This window comes from Hydra vulgaris, chromosome 12 (assembly GCF_038396675.1).
Source record: "Hydra vulgaris chromosome 12, alternate assembly HydraT2T_AEP".
Lineage (NCBI taxonomy): Eukaryota > Metazoa > Cnidaria > Hydrozoa > Anthoathecata > Hydridae > Hydra > Hydra vulgaris.
Window position 1 is genome coordinate 63,246,087 of NC_088931.1, and position 25,219 is coordinate 63,271,305.

The 25,219-nt window shown below is 28.0% G+C and overlaps 1 long non-coding RNA gene across 1 annotated transcript; it reads right to left on the reverse strand.

The window, feature by feature from the left end:
• Positions 1–580: 580 nt before the first annotated feature.
• On the reverse strand, positions 581–7,638 carry LOC136088910 (uncharacterized). The gene is made up of 3 exons (XR_010642620.1): positions 7,377–7,638; positions 2,701–2,769; positions 581–758 (listed from the first exon to the last, which is right to left on the reverse strand). It is a non-coding gene; the product is annotated as an uncharacterized LOC136088910 (long non-coding RNA).
• Positions 7,639–25,219: the final 17,581 nt, after the last annotated feature.

Sequence of the window (25,219 nt, forward strand, 5' to 3'; positions counted from 1 at the left end):
CGCACATGGGATACGCGTGGATTTTTTCCACATGTAACCCATGTGGGGATTTTTATTTTGTCCCATGTGGGTTTCATATGGTAAATCCCACATGGATTCCATATGGTAAATCCCATTTGGGATTCGCGTGGGTTTTTACCATATGTAACCCATATGGGGATTATTATTTTGTCCCATGTGGGTTTCATATGGTAAATCCCACATGGGTTTTATGTGGTAAATCCTACATGGGATATAGGTGGAAAACACTACATGTTATAGATCTTAAATGCCACATATTCTAATCCAAATGGTATAAAAGTAGTCAATACTAGACAAATGAAAGTCCGAATGCTTCTATGATAATTTTTAAAATTCTTTTAATTTAAAAATTACTTAAATAGTAATTTAAAATTAATCATCGAAGCTTTCAGAGAGGCTTAACTTAAGCTGGTATTTGCTACTTTATCCCGTTTGGTATTCAAAACGTGTAGCATTTTTGATCTTTAACATGTGATAATGTGTAAATTCCACCTATAACCTATGTGGGATTTACCTTAAACTATTATGACGAAATTTTATAAAATTAAAAAACGTGTTGCAAAATGAATTTATTTAAAAATAAATGCTATTAATCAATACATCCAAAATGAATGTTAAAAATATTATTTATTCTTTTGAGATTTACACGCCGTTTTTTGTCACTTGAATTAATTAAATCGTTTCGGCTTGTATAATACCAAGGTTTTTAGTATTTTCTAACTTTCTTCAAACATTTTCTAAAAAAAATAAATATAAATACAAATATATATATATATATATATATATATATATATATATATATATATATATATATATATATATATAGAGTGCTGGCCAAATGTCTCCGGACACTTGGAGTTTGTTTAATTTTTTAATTAAAACTTCCATAATTATTTCAAAAAAATTCTTATATCATATTTATTTTATAAAAGATACATATAGTTACTATTTAAGAAAAAAAATAAAAGAAAAAAAATACTAACAACACTATTATTATTAAACTGTCTTTTCGTCAAAAAATAACCCACGAGTTTTTATCACTTTTTTTGCGATCCGTGGCATCCTATTTATTAATTTATCTATTATTTCGGGTGTAATTGATAACCAGGATTCTTCTAATATCTGCCACAGGTGCTCTTTGGATGTTGGGTATTTTTGTCTGACCTTCTGTCCAATTTTTCCCACAGTAACTCTATTGGGTTCAAATCTGGTGATTGGGCCGGCCAGGTCATGTTTTTGAGGACACCATTATCCTCTTGTTCCTTTATGTAGTTCTTACATAATTTTGAGGTGTGTTTAGGGTCATTGTCCTGCATAAAAACAAAACTACGACCAATAGTTCTTAAGCCAGAAGGTATAGCATTGTTTTCTAGAATTGTTTTATATTGTTCTTTTTTCATAATACCCTCAATTTTAACTAGGTCACCAACACCAGCTGAAGAAAAACATCTCCATACCATAACTGACCCACCACCATGCTTGATTGTCGGCACTAAACACTCTGGGATCATTTTTTCTTTTGTTGTTCTTCTGATGTAAATTCTACGTCTTTGCCCAAACAGTTCAAATTTGGACTCGTCGGTCCATAGTACTTTTCCCCAGTCTCCTTCTGTCCAATTTTGGTGGTCTATAGCCCATTGTAACCTTTTCTTTTTATTTCCAATCCGTAGCAACGGTTTCCTGACCGCTATATGGCCAGAAAGTCCTGCTTGTCTAAGACGTCGTTTCGTAGTGGTTAATGAAATAGATTTTGAATGACTCCTATTAAAGCCTGAAGTTATTTCCGGGGCCGTAAGTCTTCGATTCCTTTTACTCATCAATATAATACTATTATCTTCTGCTTTTGTTGTTTTCCGTGGTCTACCAGATCTTTTTTTGTCTTCAAAAATGCCTGTTTCTTTCCATCGTTTGATGGTATCTTGTACAGTACTTCTGGCAACTTTTAATTTTTTGCAAATTTTACGAACTGAATAACTTTCTTTATGTAATGTAATTATTTCAGAACGTTTTGCAACCGTTAAAGAAAGTTTCTTACCCATATTTTTAGTTAAATAGTCGAATTATAAAATTTTAAAATTTTTTTCAAGATTTTTTAATGTAACCATCATTAATACCAAATGAAAACTAAACAAAACTAAATATTCTTAATCATTTTAGTCGGCTATCATTATATTATAAATATTTACTTCATGTTTCAACAAATAAATAACTTTAACAAGACCAAACTCTTAAGAGTATTGTAACGCTATATATCAAGTTAAAATAAACAATTAAAAAAAAAAACTTACTTATTTAAGTTTGAGGTCAGTAATACCCAATTACTGACCTCAAACTTACATAAACACTTAATATTAGTAAGTTTAAGTATTATAAATTAATTTTATTGGTTAATTTAATGATACAGGATAAATTTTAGCTTTTTATATAAAAATATCAAGTGTCCGGAAACTTTTGGCCTGCAGTGTATATATATATATATAGAAAGAGAGAGAGAGACAGAGAGAGAGACAGAGAGAGAGAGAGAGAGAGAGTGAGAGAGAGAGAGAGAGAGAGAGAGAGAGAAAGAGAGTAATTTTAATAAGGAACCTTATTAGTCGAGCAATTTTAATTATTAGCCAGTTTGAAGTCATTATTGACTACAATATTTCACAAATAATTATTTCCTAATTTATTACTTACAATGTCTAACGTATTATGCATAATTGAACACATATTATGCGTAATGAGCTTGAACCCATGAGGAGAATCCTGAAAAAAAGTGATCAATAAGGATAAGTAGTTAAAAAAAAAAAAAAAAAGCTTTTCGTATTTCAAATTTCATTAAGAATATTTATGTAATATTAAATAGTATCAATAACAAGCAGAACCATAACAAAGTATATATCTATATATTAGAAAGATAACTGTATTTTTAATTTTTTTTGCTAAAAATGGTAACAATAAAAATCACCAACAATAAAAAACACCAACAAAAGTTGATTCAAGCAAAAAAAAAGTTTTATCAATATATCTCAACAGGGTTAAAGTCCTTATACTTAGCAACTTGTAGTCAATACACAAACAATCATATAAACTTCGTCGCATAGCAAAATACTCATATGCTCTACATATAATATCTGAAGTATATAAAACTTCACCAACATTAACTTTTCTCATAGCATTAAGGTGTTTGAATAGAATATTTGACAGAAGCGAACTTTCTTTATTTTTTAAAAATCTAACTGCTTCAAATAAAGCTGATTTTGTTTTTATTAACTTTAATTTGTTTACAGCTAAATATGAAATATTACAAGTTGTGCCATTATGGTTAGCTACAAATAAATAATCATTGAAAATTACTAAAATAAATAATGGAACACCAAGTTTGTACCAAGATTGTATGTGCAAACTTTTTTTATTAAGCTGGAAAACAATAACATTGTTATTATCACTTAACAAAGATTGAATATCGTCAAATATAAGTTCATCCTCTTTAAGAAAATCATTTAACTCATCTGGTAAAATGCTTTGAAAACCGCTTGAAGTTACATTTATTCTAACTTTACTTGCTGGTGTGGCTAAACAACTAGGCGGAATATTTTAAAAACAGATGGTGGGTTTAAAGGTCGTTGCTTCCCATATTTGCTTTCAAAAGGTGCTTCATTTCGCCAATGCAGTTGACATAATGCCATATAGTCTGTAACAATAAAACCAGTTCTTGGGATAGCTTCACTACATCTTTTTCTCTCCTCTAGATTCTTCGGGAATTTATAAATTGAATGTTTTTGTCATAGTTGAGTATTGATATTTTTGTTGTAGTTGTAATTGATATTGTAGTTGTAGTTGTATAAATTGATGTTTTTGTTGTAGTTGAGATAGTTCGACTTGCAAAGAGATACACAGCATTTTAAAGGCAATTTAATTATTAAAAAAACTTATCGTTAGTTTGACAATATTATTACCTTACAATGTTAACGCCTTGAACCTTACAACGTTATCGTCTTGATGTTGGGCTATCTAATTTATAAACCAATCACATTTTAAAGATTTATTAAAAAAGCGCAAAACACAAACTTTCATCTAATGTTAAAAGATGAAAATGTAAACAAAGTATTAGGAATTGGCCTTCAGTTTAACAACTTTGTTGCGCGATGTCAAGGCCTTTTATTATAGAAGGCCGCGGTCACACATAATATAATATTCTGAAACTAATAAACAAACATCTAAATTTCTATAAGTAAATTTATTCTTTGATCATTGCCTTCATATCTTATTTTCATATCATAATCTATTATGGTATTATTTATATAACATATCACAACAATATCATTAAATTTGTGATGTTCAAATATCATATGAACATTCTCTAACATGTTCATATGATATTTGAACATAGTTCTTGAGTATATTATCTGCAAACAATTGACTGATGCAAGTTCTAATGTTGTCAAAAACCAAGCATGCATGCATGGGACACTGCAGTGTCCCACAAAGAAATGCAGGTTTGAAAGTCAAATTTTGTTTTATTAAAAAAAAAAATTAAAATAGGGGGGAGATAGGGAGGTTTCTGTAACTTTTTTTAGGCTCCAAAACTTTTAACTTTATATATAATAAGGTTCATATAACTTAAGGGACTTACAAAGTACATTGAGGAACAAAAACAGAATATTTACAGAAACTTTTAAATTTTTAATCTGGAGTACCACAGTGTAATTGGGAATAAAGTCTCTGGGTCCAGTATTCAAAGTAATACGATCTAAAGTAATATATAAATTAAATAAAATGCTTTAAAATGCATGCAGTTATACATATAACTCCTGATAGTTAACTATATGTATAACTAGTTATACATAAAATTTATTATATAAACTTATTTTTTAAGGTTATGCTTGAACAAATTAGAACCAATTAATTCAAATTCAAGATTTAGTTCAAGTTCAAGTTATTTGTTCCTTGTTTTTTCACTATTTTATATTTATTTGTTCAAATTTGTTAACTAGTTCTAATTCTTACTACAGTAAGAATATTTATCATTGTTGAACGTTATTTTATTAGTAACTTAATTTTACTATCAACATATTTTGACAACACTCTTTACATTTTAAATGATGACAGCTTTACTTTTCTATTGATGTTAAATTTATTACGTTTCAATAACTCAGATTGAATTTTAACTGAATTATTGTAAGCTTTGTAAGGGTTTGTTGTATCTCAAATGGTGTTGTAAATAAAGTAAAAATAATATATATATATATATATATATATATATATATATATATATATATATATATATATATATATATATATATATATATATATATATATATATATATATATATATAGTATTTAGGCTATGGGATCATCCATAAATGATGCCAGTAGATAGAGGGGCAGTGTGAGTTTAACAATAATTGACAATGGGGAGGGGATGTTGAGACCAAAATAATGTCAATTAAAAAATTGAATTAAAAAAAAAAAGTAAAATATTTTATTTAAAAAAAAAGTAAAACAATTTATGCTAGCTATGAGCAGGTTTTAGAGGTATTTACACCAACAATGTGGTCTAAAAACTTCTTGCTTTTGTTGCTTAAAACTGTAGAGGATCATAGGAAAAACAATTTAAATTCAGAAATTAGCTTGCTTATCTGAAAGAACAATTTGTGTTTTTTTTTTTTACTTTTAGTACTGTTGAGAATAAATGTATAATTGAACCAGAAAAAAATTAATGGTATATGCATTTTTTATATTATATTAACAATTCAGATATACCATCATAATACGATAACAAAAACTGACATCATTTTCAATGGGAGATGGCAAAAAATTGACTGAGTTTGATAAAGGGTGAAGTTGTGCAATAAACCGGGTCATCATCTGACATCATTATGCATAGATGACCCTACGATTTAGGTAAAATAAGTAATCAATTTGCCATATTTCTCTTTAGAAAGTGTAAGAAAAAAGCATTGCTATGCTGAGAACCTACCTATTGAGCAAGCTTTGACCACCTATTTTATAAATTTGAGAGACAGAAGTGGAAGTGCAAATCGCAAAAGAACTAATAACAATGCTCTAAATTGATTTTAACTTTGTAGACTAACATTAATATAGTATTTAGTAATAATAAATGAAGTTTACATGATTTTTATAATTTGTATTTATTTCCATTAATTATCAGTTGTCAGTCTCCATTTTATAAAATGAATTAAAAAACTATTTATTTATAGTATAATAATAATACATAAATACTAGTTTCCTAATGCTATTATCATCACAATGTTAATGGTATTTGTTTTAAAGTGAAATTTTGTATCAATTTTATTGTTTTAATGTTATATTTATATATATATATATATATATATATATATATATATATATATATATATATATATATATATATATATATATATATATATATGTATATATTTATATATATGTATATATATATACATATATATATATATATATATATATATATATATATATATATATATATATATATATATATATATATATATATATATATATATATATATATATATATGTATATATATATATAAATATATATATTATATATATATATATAAATATGTATATGTAAATTATGTTAGTGTATTTTACAAATAGAGTGCTCATTGTTCTTAAAGAACAGAGCAATAATTAATTAGTAAAAAACACTTATCTAACTTTTATCTTCGACTCGGAGTTTCACCATCGCTGGATCATCAGGAAGAGTTACTAAATCTTGAATTTGAATTAATTGGTACTAATTTGTTCAAGCATAACCTTAAAAAATAAGTTTTTATAACAAATTATATGTATAACTTGTTATACATATAGTTAACTATCAGGAGTTATATGTATAACTATATGCATTTAAAAGCATATTATTTTATTTAAACATTACTTAGATCATATTACTTTGAAAACTGGACCCAGAGGCTTTATTCTCAATAACACTGTGGTACTCCAGATTAAAAATTAATAAGTTTCTGTAAATATCCTGTTTTTGTTCGTCAATGTAGTTCGTAAGTCCCTTAAGTCTTAAGGACCTTATTATATCTAAAGTTAAAAGTTTTGGAGCATAAAAAAAGTTACAGAAACCCATCTCCATCCTATTTTTTTCTTTTTTTAATAAAGAAAATTGGGAATTCTTTGACTTTCAAACCTGCATTTCTTTGTGGGACACTGCAGTGTCCTATGCATGCAAGATTGGTTTTTGACAACATTTCAACTTGTATCAGTTAATTGTTTGCAAATAATTTACTCAAGATCTATATTCAAATAACTATTATATTATCCTAATAATACGTCTATTTGCACAAATCTTAATCTTATTTCTATAAAGAAAGATAAAAATTATTCGTGGTACTTACATACTTGCTTGCCATTCTCTATATTAATATAAAATATTTTCACACAATATAAACGTAACGCAATGCAAAGTTGATTTAAATTTTTTTTTTTTAGTTTCCAGCTTTTAAATTAATTCCCATGCAAATCCCACAGGAAACCCACGTGGGATTTCCCATGTGTGTAAATACCATATGGTTCCCACATGTAACCCATGTGGGAAATTACCCACATGGGTTTAAGGTGACAAATTTCCATACGGATACCACATGGGAAAATCCGTCCCACGTTAATCCTATCAATCCCACACGGAACCCACGCGGAACCCATGTGGGACGCGGTTTTATTTTTCACGGGGTTAACATCAACCTAATTAATTATGCTTCTAATAACAATGCTAAGAACTTTATAAATACTTTTCTAGAAAATAACTTTATTCCAACAACAAACAAACCAACAAGAGATACAAAAAAGTCTTCTACTCTACTTGATAACATCATAACTAATAATTTTTATAATAGTCCTCTTTACACTGGTATAATTCAGACTGATTTATCGGATCATTTTTCTACATTCTTAGCTACCAATAAATTGCAAATTGCGCATGGCTTTTAAAGATGTCGGATACATTAATAAACTGTTAAACATTAATAAAAATCTTGATATATTTATATTTTTTTATTAATGTATTTATCGGTTATCTTACACTTTACATTTATTACGATATTTATTTTTGAAGGATAAGTGTCAGTTGACTTAAACTAGCCAATTATAGAGCTATAAATGTAACAACTACATGTGTCAACTTAATTGTGTCTACAATCTTATTAAAAATCTTATTAAAACGAAATCACTTATAAAAATTCAAAAATATATTCGAAAAAACAAAAAGATTTATTATGCTCAGTTATTAAAAAAAACAAAAACGGAAGTACTAAAAAAGTATGGAATGTAATTAAGGATTTAGTTGGAAATAATAATTATAAAAAAAAACACTGTCAAAAAATCTTTTAATTAATGGAAAATTAGTTCATTATAAATCTATTATAGCTGAAGAACTAAAAAACTACTTTGTTAATATTGGTCCAAAATTGGCTACTAAAACTCCATCTAACTTTACTCCTTTTGATTCATATTTATATAAAAACACATGATACTTATCGGCGAAACTAGTTTAAAACTTAGCGAGCTGAGAGCTGCATTTAGCAGTCTCAAAAGTAAAAAAAGTGAAGGTTTTGATAAAACTAGTGTTGATATTGTCAAATCATTTGATATTATTGAATCTTCAATATTTAATGCTTTTTATCTTTCAATTAAGACAGGTATTATTCCTGACAAACTAAAAATAACCCGTATAACACCAATTTTTAAATCTGGAGATAAGTCAATATATTTTAAATTACAGGCCTATATCTATACTACCTTGTTTTTCAAAATTATATAAGAGATATTAAACAATTTTTAAAATAGGTAATGAACAGTTATGTAAATTAATGAATGGTTCGTAAGTAACAAACTTTCATTAAATGTGGATAAAATAAAATATATACTTTTCAATTACGTAAATAAATCAGAAAACATTCCTCTTAAATTACCAAATTTTATTACTAATAATAATTATATATATATTTTTCATTTTTTAGGTGCTCCCAGAAGTCCTTACGGTCTTATCGCGGAGCACAGCGGGAGAGCATTTAACTAGAGGTTCACGCCTCCTTCCTTACCAATGTTGTTTATTGGGCTGGAGCCGGGATCAACCCGGGACCTCTGGGTTCTGAGCCCGAACTCTAACCAATGTGCCACGGCTGCTCATTATATTAAAAGGGAAACATAAGTAAACTCTTTAGGAGTAAAACTGGATGAAAATTTACTGTGGTATTCACATATAAATGGCATTAAAACAACACTCTCAAAAAATATCGCAATGATGTTTAAGGCTATACCTTTTCTAAATGTAGTATCCCTGAAAAAATTGTATTTTTCCTTTATTCACAGTTATTTGTCTTACTGTAATAATTGTGTGGCTAATACTAGCTATACAAAGCTTAAGAAAATCTACAACAAACAAAAACATGCGTGCAGAATAGTGTTCGGAGCCAATAGAAATGCGCGTTGCGAACCACTTTTACGTGCTTAAAGTGTGTATAAACCCAATTTACTCCAAGTTTTACTGTTTGTGTTTAAAACAGAAATGAGATTGTCCAAAAAAATCTTTCAAACTTATTTTAATAAAATTAATCATAATTATTCAACAAAATTTTCAGATAACAAGTTTGTTCTTCTCAAATATAATTTAAAATTAACGTCCTATTCAATTAAATACTGCGGACCTAATCAGTGAAAAAAATTTCCAGATATTGCAATATCTGGAAAATTTTTGACAATATATTGTCAAAAAAAACAAGGCTATATTAGAGCAATTTAAGAATGAATCAAAACGATTACTACTGTTCAGGAATCATTATCTATTTATCATAATTGATCCGACCTTAAAAGTTACTTTTAAAGTAAGTTTAGTCATATAAAAACTATTTTTTTATATCAATGAAATTTAAGTGATGATGTTAAAAATTTATCTAGTGATTATGTTAATTATGAAATTTTATATTATTTTTTTTTTATTAAAAAATTTTTGTTTAACTATTTTTTAAACATTTTAGCGGTTGTAAGCAACACTTTATTTTCTTAGTTATTTTCTGTTTTAATTCTGATTTATGTTTTTATATATATTTGTATGTTTCGGTTATGTAGAATTTTCTTTTATATATGGGGCTCGGTGATAAGGCAAAAATATACCTTCTTCATGCTCCAGCCATTAATTTCGACATATGTATATGCAATGTAAACATTCTTTAACGGCGAAATAAATTACATTAAAAAATGTAAATATTTATATTTTAAGGTTTTAAATCACCATAATGAATCAATAATAATAAAAAAAAGTTATAAAGTGTTATAAATTTAATTAAAAAAGTTAAGTTATAAATTGCTCTAACAATAAAATGTATTTTGTATAAAATCATATCTTCTTATTTTTTCAAACCAATTCTTAACCAATATTTTATTAAATTTTGTTTATTCTATTTTACAAAACAATTCTTAAATTTTACTCTTTGAAAAACTATAAATTTTAAACGCTAAGCGATATATTCACATTTTCTTTTATATTATTAATTCAGAGATACATTGAAACTGCATTTTATTGTGAAACTATATTTTATCTAGTAATGACGCATTTTTTGTGGCTTGGTGATAAGACTAAATTTGTCTTCTAGCCCCGGTCATGTAATTACTTTTTATAAGTAACGACTGTAAAATATTTTTTTATTGGCAAAAGTGTAAGAAAATAAAAATAAATAAATAAAGATATATTATAATCATAGTTGCATTTCGTTTTGTTTTATTTTTACTTGAATTGGCCTTTTGAAGGTTTTATAAAAGTAAAAATGTATATAAAATGTCAACGTTTATTATTATTTTAATTTTAGTCTACTTAAAAGTCCAATCTTGTCTACTAAATATATATGTTAGAAATCCTATTTTTCTTTACAATGCACGTATATTGTTGCATAAGCATGGTTATAAATATGTACATTTACTGTATATACATTTATATTCACTATATACATACAATTATATGCATGTATATGCATTTACATGAATATACATTTACTGTATGTACATCTACTGTATTTGATTACAAATGACCTGCTCTAAATTATGTTTTTAATTGATTATGATAAAAAAATATGTTGGCATTATACTGCAGTTTATATAAAGCCAATATTGTAAATAAATATTGGCTATATATATATATATATATATATATATATATATATATATATATATATATATATATATATATATATATATATATATATATATATATATATATATATATATATATATATATATATAGGGTAGATTAGGGTAATATGAGCACCTTGGTAATATGAGCATACTTAAAGATTTCTTAGATATAAGCAGTGAAGTTAAAGTTGCTTTGTATTTTTTGAATCGACTTTATGTGGTGATAACAGGAATCAGTACAATTAGCGTAAATCTATATGCAGTAATTAGCGGGTATCATCTAAATAAAACGCTATTAAATTTTTTGCGTTTTTAAAATAATATCATCACGCATGAATAAATCTGCGGCGCGAAATTTTGGTGCTAAGATAATGAAATTAATTTTTTCATAAAGAAAAATATGTTAGCTAAAAATCCAATCCTTTTTGGCTGGAAAAACAATGCATAGAACTATTTAGCTTTGACTTTACTTAAAGATGCCATTTTTGTGTAATATGAGCATGCTCAAATTACCCAGTGATTTTCATTGAAATTACCTAGTTTAAAGTCCTAAAAAAGCAGTGGTTTTAATTGGTTTTTTGAATAAAAATAAAATATAGTAAAACTTTTTATTATTTTAACAATACTAAATATTTTTCTGTAATTTAAATTCAAAAAAATTGAATTTTTATCGTTCAAAGGTTTGAGTTGATAAAATTGAAAAAATAACGAACTAATTTTTTTTTTCTTACGGAAAACATAGTAGTATTGTTTCAACAAAAAGAGGCTTAAAATTTGATCTTTTAATGATAAGTTTTGTTAATAACGAATCATTATATTCCAAAACTTAGTTCTAATTGTCAGGTAGGTACTTTTTTTACAAAATTAATGTTTTTTTGTGAGCTAATTTAAAGTGCTCATATTACCAAGTGGTCTGGGTAATATGAGCATTTTTGTTACTTTTTTAAAACCTCTGTGTTTTTAAGAAAAAATTTCGGATACCCAAATATCTAAGTGGATCATGAAAGGGATCCCTAAATATTGTTTATTCGCAAAAATTTTGGATCCAGCATAATTTTTTTTTTTTTTTTTTTTTTTTTTTTAATTTTTATTTTAGGTGCCCCAAGAAGTCTTAACGGTCTTGTCACAGAGCACCGCGGAAATGCATTTAACCAGGAAATTCACGCCTCCTTCCTTACCGTGACGCGAAAATTTGTCCAGAGCTCGTTTCGAACCTGGATCTCCTGCTTATAAAGCAAGCGCTTTATTTTTGAAATTATTCCATAAATATTTTTATTTAATTATACAATATAATTATTTTTGAAATTATTCCAATTTTTGCTTAAGGTGCTCATATTACCCTAATCTACCCTATATATAGCCAATATTTATTTACATTATTGACTTTATATAAAATGCAGTATAATGCCAACATATTTTTTTATCATAATCAATTAAAATTATATATATATATATATATATATATATATATATATATATATATATATATATATATATATATATATATATATATATATATATCAAACCGTAAACATTTAATATTGGTGCGATATTGTTAACAATATTTAGTCAATATTGTACCAATATTGCACCAATGTTGTTTGCTACTAAGGTGCATTCCCTAATATCAATGTTGTTTTAAGGATGATTTTTATACTACTTTTGAAAATTATACCGGAGAAAGGTCTTTTTCAACTTTAATAAACGTGAAGAATTGATATAGATCTAGTAGTGGACAGCCTTGTATACTCCAAAAAAAATTTAGTATACTCCTTGTATACTAAATTTTTTTTGGAATATACAAGGCGTTCTTCAAATTGAAAATTTTTTTCTAAAAGAATTTACCGTAGATTGTGTGACTGGTCATTTTGTTGATTAAAAAAAGCCGTCATAAGATTATAAAGAATTCATCTTCTTTATAGTGTAATCATGAAACCTAGATGAAAACAATGTAATATTTAGAGATATCTATGTTTCGTTTTAAACCTCTCCCCCTTTAGGAGTATATTTACATTTCATGATTACAAGGTTGATGTATTACTATCGCTACTCTACTACCACATATTACATTAAAAAAGAAATGGGAAAATATTCTTAGTTTTAATTCTACCCAGTAGTCACGGTACCTAAAAAAGACGTCTTTTAAACGTTCTGAAGACGTTAAAAACGCTCCAAACACGTTTAAAAGACGTCTTTTGTACGTCTTATGCCCACTGGGTTGTAAATTTTTAAGATATGAAAACCTTTGATCATTAAACTGCGCATCAAATATTTAACAACATAGTATCAATATCAAAATTTAATATAAAGAAATATATGTAATAATGTAAGAATGTTTCCATATATACTTTACTTGTTTTTTTTTCGTTATAAAACATAATAAGAAGTGCTATTAAGGGAAAGTATTTTGTTGAGTACAAAATCGTTATGTTAATTTTTATTACGTTTTGCCAAGACTGTAACTGTTAGAAAAAATATTTTAAAAAAATAGCAATTCAATAATTTATTTAAAAAATCAGTTAAACAATGAATGAATAAAATTTGTCTACTGTAAAAAAAAACATACATTCTATTCCTATAAAAAATACGAGAGCTGATCAATTTTTTCGGCTCTGGCTCCACCAAAAGCGGCTCCACGGCTCCGGCTTGGCTCCACAAGCCTGGTTATGATCGCACAAGTAGATGTGGTCATTAGCTGTCAAGACATTTTCGTAATTTTATTTATTTTATGTACTCAATTTCTTTGATATTGTGAATATAAACAAATAACGTTCAATAAAGTTGAACTTTATTAACATATTTTATATCTATATATATATATATATATATATATACATATATATATATATATATATATATATATATATATATATATATATATATATATATATATATATATATATACATATATATATATTTAAGAATGTAGGTGATGACATGCATCATACATTAGTACATCAAGAGCCTCTTGGCCATCTCAGGTTGATTGGAGTCTTTGATTTTTCCTTTACATCTTATTCTGCAAAGCATTTTCATCATAAGATTATAGTATGTTTGAGGCCCGGAGAATTTTATTGTGTAGTGCTCTCTGTTGTTTTCGTAAAGTTTTAGTGCTGATTCCAAAAATACCATCAGTTTCTTTCCGTTAGGTCAAGTTTCTCTGATATCCATACTACTTTTTTCACATTTAAACGCATTTTCAATAATACAAAATCTAGAAAATGACCCCTGGATTTTAAAGATATACAGTTTCCGTAATTCTGATGAGTATATTCATTACTCAATTGTCTTAATCCAAACTAAATTTAATAGAAAAACAGGTTCTATGATTTTACGGTTTTACGGTTGGAGGGGAAAATACAACCAACCAAAAATACGATGTTCAAAAAAGAACCAATTATGATGTTGCATACATATGCGATATAAATGTATATATGTCATTAGTGTTAAATTTCATATTATTAGTATTTATTGTGTATACACTGTATTTATTGCACTAACCTATTTTAACACAGTGTTTGGTATAGAATAAATATAGTTAGAAAAATATCTTGTGTGCACTTGAATTGGTACAGCTTAGAAATCTTTGAAAAAAGTTTTGAAAATCTACAAAGAAGTAATTTGAATCATTTTAAAGTAAGCAAACAATTGTTATTAGTTTGTTATCATTGTCATATACTAAATCACCATGTGCTGCAGAGGATGTGTAAACAACTCAGACTTGCTCTGCTATACTTGTGGACTTTTTACTCCTGTAGGACATCGCAAAACAATGACACCTTTGAGAAAGACCACATATTTTCATTATTTTGGATGCCCCATCGGATATCAGGACAAAAAATGGGCCCCACATACTTGCTGTAGTAACTGTTGTTTGGTGCTGGCATCGTGGTTTAATGGTAGAAAAAATCTGACATTTTGTGTGTCATTATGGCATGGCGTGAACTGCAAAATTATGCGAATGACTGCTATTATTCCATGAGCAAAATTACTGGACTGAGCTTTAAAACAAGAAACAAAACAGATTATTCCATTGTAGCATCTGCTATAAAACCAGTTCCACATAGTTCCGAGTTACCAGTTCCCATGGCACCCGTAGAGAGGCAAATTTTAGCACCTTCAGAAGAAGAGGAATCAGAACTAGAAAATTCTTCATCTGATACTGATTACTAGCCTAAAGAATGTAAGTCTGTGCCTCATCTACTCAATCAGCAAAATTTAAATGATTTTGTAAGGGACTTATATCTGTCCAAATACAAGGCAGAACTGTTAGCATCAAGACTTAAACAATGGAATTTGGTTGCTGGTGATGTGCGATTACATCCTTTTTTGTAGCCGATGTTCTGAATTGACAAGCTGTTTTGAGACAGTTAATCAGCTATGCTTTTGTTCAGATCTTGAAAAACTGTTTTCACTTTTTGATGTTAAACATAACCGTGATGACTGGCGTCTGTTTATTGATTCCAGTAAACGTAGTGTAAAGGCCGTGCTATTGCAAAATGGAAATACATATCCATGCGTTCCAGTTGCACAGTCAGTACACTTGAAGGATACCTACGAAAACGTGGTTATACTGCTGAATACAATTAAGAATGATCAGTACAAACGGAAAATATGTAGTGATCCTCAAGTAATTGGTTTACTGTTAGGCATGCAGAGTGGCTTCACAAAATACATGTGCTTTTTATGTTTGTGGGACAGCCGGGCAACACAGGAGCACTAAGTGAAAAAGAACTGGCCCCGCGTGAAAAATTTACTCCACGACCGCTCAGTGTTAAATCTAACTAATTGATCCAGGAAACATTCTCCTGCCACCACTTTATATAAAACTAGGACTCATAAAGGACTTTTTCAAACCCATTAATCCAGAGAGCAATTGGTTCAAATATGTGCGTCAGAGTTTTCTAGCTCTAAGTGACGCCAAAGTAAAGGAGGGAATATTTGCTGGCCCACAAATTTGAGTTCTCCTAAATGACACAGAGTTTTTTAATAAACTAAATGTTAATGAACACAGAGAATGGAGTGCTATTAAAGATATCTGCGAAAGTTTCTAGGATTACACAAAGCTCCCAACTTTGAAGATAAAGTTGGAGAACTGCTGAGTGCATATCAAGATCTTGGTGTTAGGTTGTCTTTAAAAGTACATTTCTTGCATAGCCATCTGGATTTTTTTAAGAGAATCTTGATGCGGTCTCGGACGAGCATGGGCAACGTTTTCACCAAGACATTGGCACTATGGAGAAGCACTACCACAAACGATGGGACCCCGGAATGATGGGGGACTACTGTTGGATGCTTAAGAGGGAATGTGAAACCCCGTACAGAAGAAAATCGAAGAAAACACACTTTTAATGAGGCATTTAATTTCATAGCAGCAAACTTAAAATATGGAGCAATTAATGGACATCGGATGAACTGCACTTATTTTCCACAAAGGTGTAATATGTAGATCTTAAGGTAAACAAAACTACAATAATAGGATTGAATGTTTTTTAATCTGAACTGGTTCACTGTATTAATATTATAAAATAGATAGTCTGTTAGAATAAAAATGTATAAAAACATAATTTATTTTTGTTTCTATTATATATGTTAACCCTTACATATGGGGTAGTTAGCCTTAAATGGTATCATATAAAGTGTCAGGTATTTAGAAATCCAGACCTGATTCAGAAAAACTACTTTGATTTTCAGAATCAGCACCAAAAACTTATTATCACTTATAGCAACCAAAGATACCAGGTAAATATTTTTTTTTGTAAACCAGTGTAATAAATCTCTTCAGTGACGAATCCAGCATTTTTTGGTGTTTGAGATAGCTAACTTCCAGACTTAGAGCAAACTCCAAACATTTGTATGTTTATACTTATGTCAAATAGTGATGTTTCGCAAAAAATTTCGATAATTGGAGGCTAGGAACATAAAAGGCCTAAAATTTCACCTTAACCCCCCCCCCCCCCCCCCAATTTGAGGGGGACAAATTTTATATGGTCATAATTTTTAAACGCTGAGAGATAATACTATGAAACTTAAAAGTTTTCGATGAATATAAGTCTAGTTGAGAATAGTACAAAAAATATTTTATCAACTTGTTGTCCTCACTTTTGGGGTGGTGGTGGTAGTGAGATAAAATTTTGGGACTTATTTGCTCCTAGCCTCCAAATCCTTATCTGTTCCCATCCTTCTTCATAAAATGTTCCATAACTTTCCACAATAACATTAAAAGTATTTAAAAAAGATTTTAACAAGATTTAAATGATTAAAACTGTTCTTTAAACGTCTTCTTCAGTTTTTTAAAGCAAATTCTACGATTATCATTTATAATAAAAAGCCTTGTACTTACTGTGCACAGCTGAGCTCAGAAAATGTGATTGTAAACTTTTATCTATATATGAGAGAGTAATTTAAAGTAGATCATATGTGCAACCAAGTGTTTTTCTGCTTTTAATACTGACCTTTAGGTCAGTATTAAAAAAATGTTGCAGATTTTAAGGGGTTTTATGAAAAACACTTTAACAAAAAGCAAGCATAAAAAATGAATTTTCATATTTCTTCTTATTTCAAAATATGATGTTGCTGGACTAATTTAAACCGTTAAGAAGTTAAAATGTTGCAAAATTGTCTTGCTGGCCTTATATTTCATTTTTAAATGATTTTTTTACATTTTCACCAATATTTGAAGGGTAAAATATTGCCATTTTTGTGGTAAAATTGATATACTGAGCTCAAAAATCACAGTAGAAAAAAATTCATATCTGTTTTAGAGCGCCGAGGTTCTCTAGATTTACAAAATAATAAAAGTTGGTTTTGAAGGGTTTTGCTTACCTCTGGCTCACTGTGTAATGGTCCAAAATCAATGATGGGTAAAAATATAGGATAAAAAGTTTTTATTAAGAAAAAAAACTCCGACTGTATATATGCACGTTTCAAGTGTTAGTTGTAAACTGAGTGTCTGGTTTTTTAAAGAAGTTATTTCGCATAAGAAATAAAAGAAATAAACTTCCTATAAGTCGCTTCCTGTAAACTTTTTGTAAAACTCTGTGGAGAAAATGCGATTAAGGGCGAATCGATAACAGGGTCAGATGTTATTAAGAGCATATTCAGCAAATCCATATTTGTAGAAATGCGTGACTTTTTCCAAGTATAATGTTCTCGAAATCTCTTTCAATCTTTAATTCGTGCTTCTTGAGATTCTTCTGAGAGTTGGCTAATTGGAAAAATACACAACTTTATAACTATGGTATGTGCTATGCTTTAAAATTTTAAGCACTGTAACAGGCATGTAATACCACGAATATAAATGTAAATATAAAGTTCTGGTTTCAGAACAAAGTTTTTCAAATTTGACACAATCAATGTCATGGCCAGAAGATAGCGTTCTTAATAAAACACTGAATTTTTTAATTAATTCGAATTCTAATTCTGTAATCTCTCCACTTTTTTCTGGATTTAAAAAAAAACCTGCGAGCTATGTTGCCATCATCTGTATTGCCATAATAAGGTTTTGGTCTATCCACAAAAAGTCCCATTTGTTTTCTAAACTTTTGCCTAATCTCTTCCAAACGTTCTCTGATACGGCATCAATCCTCATTGCCTCTAACTTGCCACTTTTTAATGTCTAAACGGTAGCTAATGTGTAGCAAGCATTCAAAAGTACGTATCGAAGCATGCAAGGTAGACAGACCAAAATTGTAATTTTCTTTTCATTCAATCATACCTTTTAATTCACCATTCAACATTTTTGGAGTAGCACCACAAATATAACATTTTTCTGTAGAGCGCTTATCGGTTAAAGCATTGCATACTTTTCCGTCTGTTATTGTAAGTAACAGATTGTGTTTACCAATAAATTTAAATTCACCAACAGTACACAGTGTTGGAAGAAGTTCAGATATTTCTTTTAAAACTTTGTCAGTTTCTATTAAAGTAAATTCCTGTGTTTCTTTTGAAAATGTGAATTTAATTGGTCGGCAATAATGTGTTGACGATGGCCGAGGATTTTGACAAATAATAGTATTAGAGCCATCACTCAATCTCAACGGGACAAACACAAACAGAAACTTATTATTAGCATCGGAGTTCTCAAATCTTTGTTTATAGATAATGTGGCCATAACTCTCGTCACATCCCCATTTGCTTATTAATGTAAGCGACAAATTAGAGGATGCATTTTTCGGAAATTGACTTAGTGTTTCAATTAAACGTTCAGTTGTTTTATTCAATATGGCTTGAAGTTTAATTTCAGCTCGTGTTTCTGAGATAGAAATAAATTCTTCTGGAGGGTAACACAACTTTTTGGATTTACATGAGTTATAGTAAGACGGAAACACTTCATTCCCTGCTTTCATTAACCACTTTCTTGTTTTCTTATAAGAGTGACACACTTGGAATCTACATAATAAACAAGTGCCTCATCGCTACTCAACTGCCTGCTACCACAAATAACATCAGTGGATTTTCTTCGCTCTAAGGTTTCTGTACTTTTTCTAATAGAAGTAGCTACGTTTCTTTGACCCGACAAACGACGTGCTATTTCAGCAGCTTTTGTTAATTCATTGGCACTCCGCAATTGCAATAAGTCTTCAACTCTACGTCTTTTGGTTTTGAAGATGAGTATTCAAAGTTTTTCTTTGGCCGACCTTGAGGCTGACTTACTATTTTAAATTCTTAATTATTGTCCTCTAACCAGCTTTTATTTTTTTTTTTTTTAAATGATCCATATTTCTATTGGCTGCATTCCACTTTTGTGCAAATTTAACGGATATGCTTGCCATTGTTAACTCTATTACTTTTTTTCGAATCACTAGTAACATCTTCTGTAGTATAGTCTTTCAGAATAAAGTCACACAAGAGAGAATTTCATTCTTCCTTTGTATGTTTTTGTCATTCTTCAAATAACTCCAATTTTGTAATAGAATACACTCGGTCTGAAAAAAATTAGATAAAAATGAAATGGGCAAACATGGGCAGCCAAATTTTTATATTTAGACGCCTTATTGTTGTGGTTATAATATTTTTTTTTTTTTTTTTGTAATTGTTATTATTTATTTTGCCGTTTAAAAATGTTTACATTGCAAATACATTTATATAAACTATTGGCTGGAGCAAGAAGAAGGCGTATTCTGCCTAATCGCCGAGCCCCATTTAAAAGAAATAATAGCAATAAATTCTACATTACAGAATGTAAAAATATATATAAAATAACAAATAGAAATGAAAACCGAAAATAACTAATATAATTAGAAATAAAAAAAGTAGTTTTTTTTTTTTTTTTTTTTTTTAAGAAGTGTTGAAAACAATTGCTAAAATGTTTAACAAATATATTAATAAAAAATAAAAAAGTCAAAAGAATAAAATTTCTTGAGGATAAAAGACAACAAGGAATTAAATTTCATAATTAATATAATCACTAGATAAATTATTAACATCATCAGTGATATTTTATATATATATATTTTTATTTTAAATATTTTGTATTAATTTAAATTAATGACTGATAGAATTAAATCTATTTTTTATGTGATTATTTTTAGTTTAAAATAAACATTTTAAGTTGGAAATATCCATGAATAATAATAATCGTTTTGATTCGTCCTTAAATTGCTCTAATGTATTCTGTTTATTGTTAACAATATCTGGAAACTTTTTCCACAGATTAGGTCCGCGGTATTTAATTGAATAGGAAGTTAATTTTAATTTATATTTTGGAACAATAAAATTGTTATCTGAAAACTTTGTTGGTTAATTTATATTAAAATAAGATTGAAATATTTTTGGAGATAACCCATTTTTTGTTTTAAACATAAATAATAAAACTTGGTGTAAATTAAGTTTATACACATTTAAAATACTGAGCATACGTAGAAGTGGTTCGCAAGGAACACTTCTGTCGACTCCAAATACTATTCTGCACGCATGTTTTTGTTTGTTGTAGAGTTTCTTTAGCTTTGTATGGTTAGTACTACCCCACACAGTATAACAATAAGACAAATAACTATGGATAAAGGCAAAATGCAATTTTTTCAGGGGTGATATATTTAGAAAAGGTTTCGCCCTAAACATTATTGCAATATTTTTTGAGATTTTTTTTCAATACTATTTATATGTGAATACCACTGTAAGTTTTCAAACAATTTTACTCCTAAAAAATTTATGAATGATTCTCTTTTAATAAAAGTGTTATTAATTTTAAAATCTGGTAATTTAAGAGGAATATTTTCAGATTTACTTACTTTATCAAAAAGTATATATTTTGTTTTATCCGCATTTAGTGAAAGTTTATTACTTTCAAACCACTCACTAACTTTACATAGCTGTTCGTTAACTATTTTAAAAAGATATTTAACATCTCTGTGAGAAAAAAAAAGATTAGAATCATCAGCAAACAAAATTAGGTCTAAAAGATTTGTTGATAAGTATAAGTCGTTTATGTACAACGGGAATAAAAGGGGTCCTAAAATAGATCCCTGAGGAACCCCGCAAGTTATGGACTATGGAATTGTATTAGTTTGATCATAGTATAAAAATTGCTTTCTTTTAGACAGATAATCTTTGAACCCAAGTAAGTTTTTATTTTTCACTCCGTAGTTTTCGAGTTTTGTTATTAGAATATAGTGATTTACGGTATCAAAAGCTTTGGACGGATCAATGAAAACTCCTAATGTAAAACAGTCATTATCTAAGGCGTTAGATATTTGATTGGAAAATTCAACTACTGCGTTTTCAGTAGAATGTTTATTTTTAAAGCCAAATTGTTTGCAATAAAACATATCATTCTCAGTTAGATGATTATAAAGTCTGTGATACACTATTCTCTCTAGCAATTTTGAGAAACATGGTAATATTAATATAGGCCTTTAATTTAAAATATTTGAATTATCTCCAGATTTAAAAATTGGTGTAATACGGGCAATTTTTAACTTATCAGGAACAATACATGACTTTAATGAGAGATTGAAAATGTGAAATAAAGAAGGTTCAATGACGTCAAATACTGATTTTACAATATCGACACTAATTTTATCAAAACCTTCACTTTTTTTACTTTTGAGACTGCTAAAAGCAGTTCTCAACTCACTCAGTTTTAAATCACTTTCATCCATAAATTTATCATAAGTTATTAAGTATGAATCGAATGGAATGGAATTATTAGGAATTTTAGAGGCCAAATTTGGGCCAATATTAACAAAGTTGTTTAGTTCTTTAGCTATAGTTGATTTTTCATAGACTAACTTTCCATTAATTAAAAGATTTTTTGGCAGCGTGCTTTTGTTGTAATTATTTTTTCCATATAAATCCATATTTATTTAGTGTTTTTTTTGGTTTTTTCTAATAACTGAGCATAATAAAGTTTTTTTGAGTATTTTTTGGTTTTTTCAAATATATATTTATAATTTTTGTAAATTATTTCATTTTTATAAGATTTTTCTTTAAGATATTTTATATATAATTTTTCTTTCTTTTTTGAAGATTTTAGTAAACCTTTAAACAAACCTTTAGTAAACCTTTAGACATCCAGGGAGTTTGGAGCGACTTATTATTTATAATTTTTTTTATTTCTGGAAACGCTATTTCATATTGTTTGCAAAATTGATTAAGAAACAATTCATATGCATTATTAGCATCATTTGATTGCAGTACTAGATCCCAATCGATGCAATTTTGTAAACAGTTTTTAAATTTTTTAAAGGAGTTTTCATTGATATGTCGCCGAATTAAGGGGGATTTTGTGGAAATATTGTTTATTAAAAGGTTATTTGTAGCTAAGAATGTAGGAAAATGATCCGAAATATCGGTCTGTATTATACCTATGTAAAGAGGGTTATTAACAAAGTTGTTAGTTATGATGTTATCAAGAAGAGTAGAATACCTATTTGTTATTCTTGTAGATTTGTTTATTGTTGGGATAAGGTTATATTGTAGGAGAGTGTTTATAAAATTCTTAGCATTAATATTTGAGGCATAGTTAATCAGGTTGATGTTAAAATCTCCGACCATATAAATATGTTTTTTTTATTTATAATTTGGTTTAGAAATGTTTTAAGATGAGTTTTAAATTTTTTTTAAGTTTCCAGATGGCGGTCTATAAGAAGTATTTATAATTGTGTTTCTTTCTGCATTATTTACTAATTCAATGCTCAAAGACTCGCAATCTGTTTCATTGACGCAGAGATCGTTACGTAAGACAAAATTTATTGAACTGTGGATATAAATACAAACGCCCCCACCTGCATTTACTTCATGTGCTTGATGAATTGATGTTTAATTAATTAGTTCAAATTCATAATTTGTTTCACCGCATTTACACCAAGTTTCTGTCAGTCAAATAATTTTAAAATCGTGTTTAATTGTATCCAATAATATTTTTAAATTTTCAAAGTTTTTATTTAAACTTCGAATATTGATATTTAAAATTGAAAAAGTGTTTTTAGTTTTTCTTAGATATTGTGATGATTCAGAAACTGAAGAGTATTGACTTTCTAGCATTTTGTGACTAAAATAATTTGAACCAGTGCCGTTATCATCGATGATGTCATTTTCATTAGAAGATTTAAATATGAAATTTTTCTCCATTTTTAAAAACAGTTTACATTAAATATGCATAGTAATAATGAAAATAAAATTGCGTTAATTAATTACAAATATTATAAAACTTATTGCTTTTTTTTTTGCATCCCAATCGCGAATTATCAATTTATCGTAAGATATGAAGGCAAACTTACCAGCCGCTCTTTCAATTTTCATTTTTTTCTTTAAATCTTTCCGGATTTATGTCGTTTCGATGTCGTAAGTCTTCGTTTATATAAACATTTTTCCCTTTTAGTTTACTCAACTTCCTCAAAATTTCGACTTTATCTTTATAATCTAAAAGTTTTATTACTATTGTTCTTGGCTTTTTAAATTCCTTGCTGCCAGTTCTATGGGCCCGTTCAATTTTGACATTATTAACAGATAAGATATCTTCAAAAACTTTTTTAACCTTTATTTCGCTTTCCTTCCAGCTTTCACCTTCATTTTCACCAATTCCATCTACTCTTAAATTATTACGTCTCGACCGATCTTCTATCTCCTTTAATTTTTTTTGTATGCGTATACTTTCTGAATTGTTTTCTTTACTGCAAACTTTTGCTTTCATAACTTTTTCATCAATTAGTTGTTCTTGAAAGAAAATTCAAACTAAGTTTTAAATCGTCGATGTCTTTTTCTACTTTTTCTAATCTGCCATTAAATATTTTTAAGTTTCCACTAATAATACTAATAAAAACTTTTTCTTGTTGCTTTAACATCAGTCCAAATTCTTATTTGTAATCTCCAAACAATTTTGTTATTTCTAATAATGTAACTGCCATATTATATAAAAAATTATTTATTATCTTCAATATATAAAAAAATCAGCCTGGATATATTTGGATAAAATTTGTTACACGCTTTGAAAATTAAAAACGAAAAAGTTGCAATTTTAACATAGTTTTTTTAAATCTATAGAATATCATTTATGCCAATTATTTTAAATAAGTTTTTGATAAAATACAAAGTACATACCCTCTAATGTAAAATTCATCACAGCAGAGTTAATTATTATTTACAACAAATTAGTTATACGTTATTGTTACACAGCAAAATTGCAGCTATTTTTTTTTACAAAAATCTGTTTATCTTTAAGTGACACTTGAGCGCTAATGATTTAACACTTCAAAACGCGTGCACTATTTAATATTTTGAATTAATCTCTAGGGAGTATTTTGTAATATCATGGGAATATCTACTAATTGATTCCTTGAACTGACTTTTGTCAAGCTAGATTGTATGAGTCGATTCACTGTGCAGCGTGCGAACCGTAATTAAAAAAAAAGAATTTAAAAAATAATTTGCTTTTGTTTGACGTCTTTTTGCTTCTCATCTCGCTACCAATCAAATTACCTACCAAACTACCAATCAAACGGTAGCGAAAAATATTTGAACGATTGTCGGTCGATTTTTTTTGGTCTCCTGATTATTTATAAAGAAAAAAAAAAACACAATACTGATTTGTTACACACAAATCAGTATTTTGTTT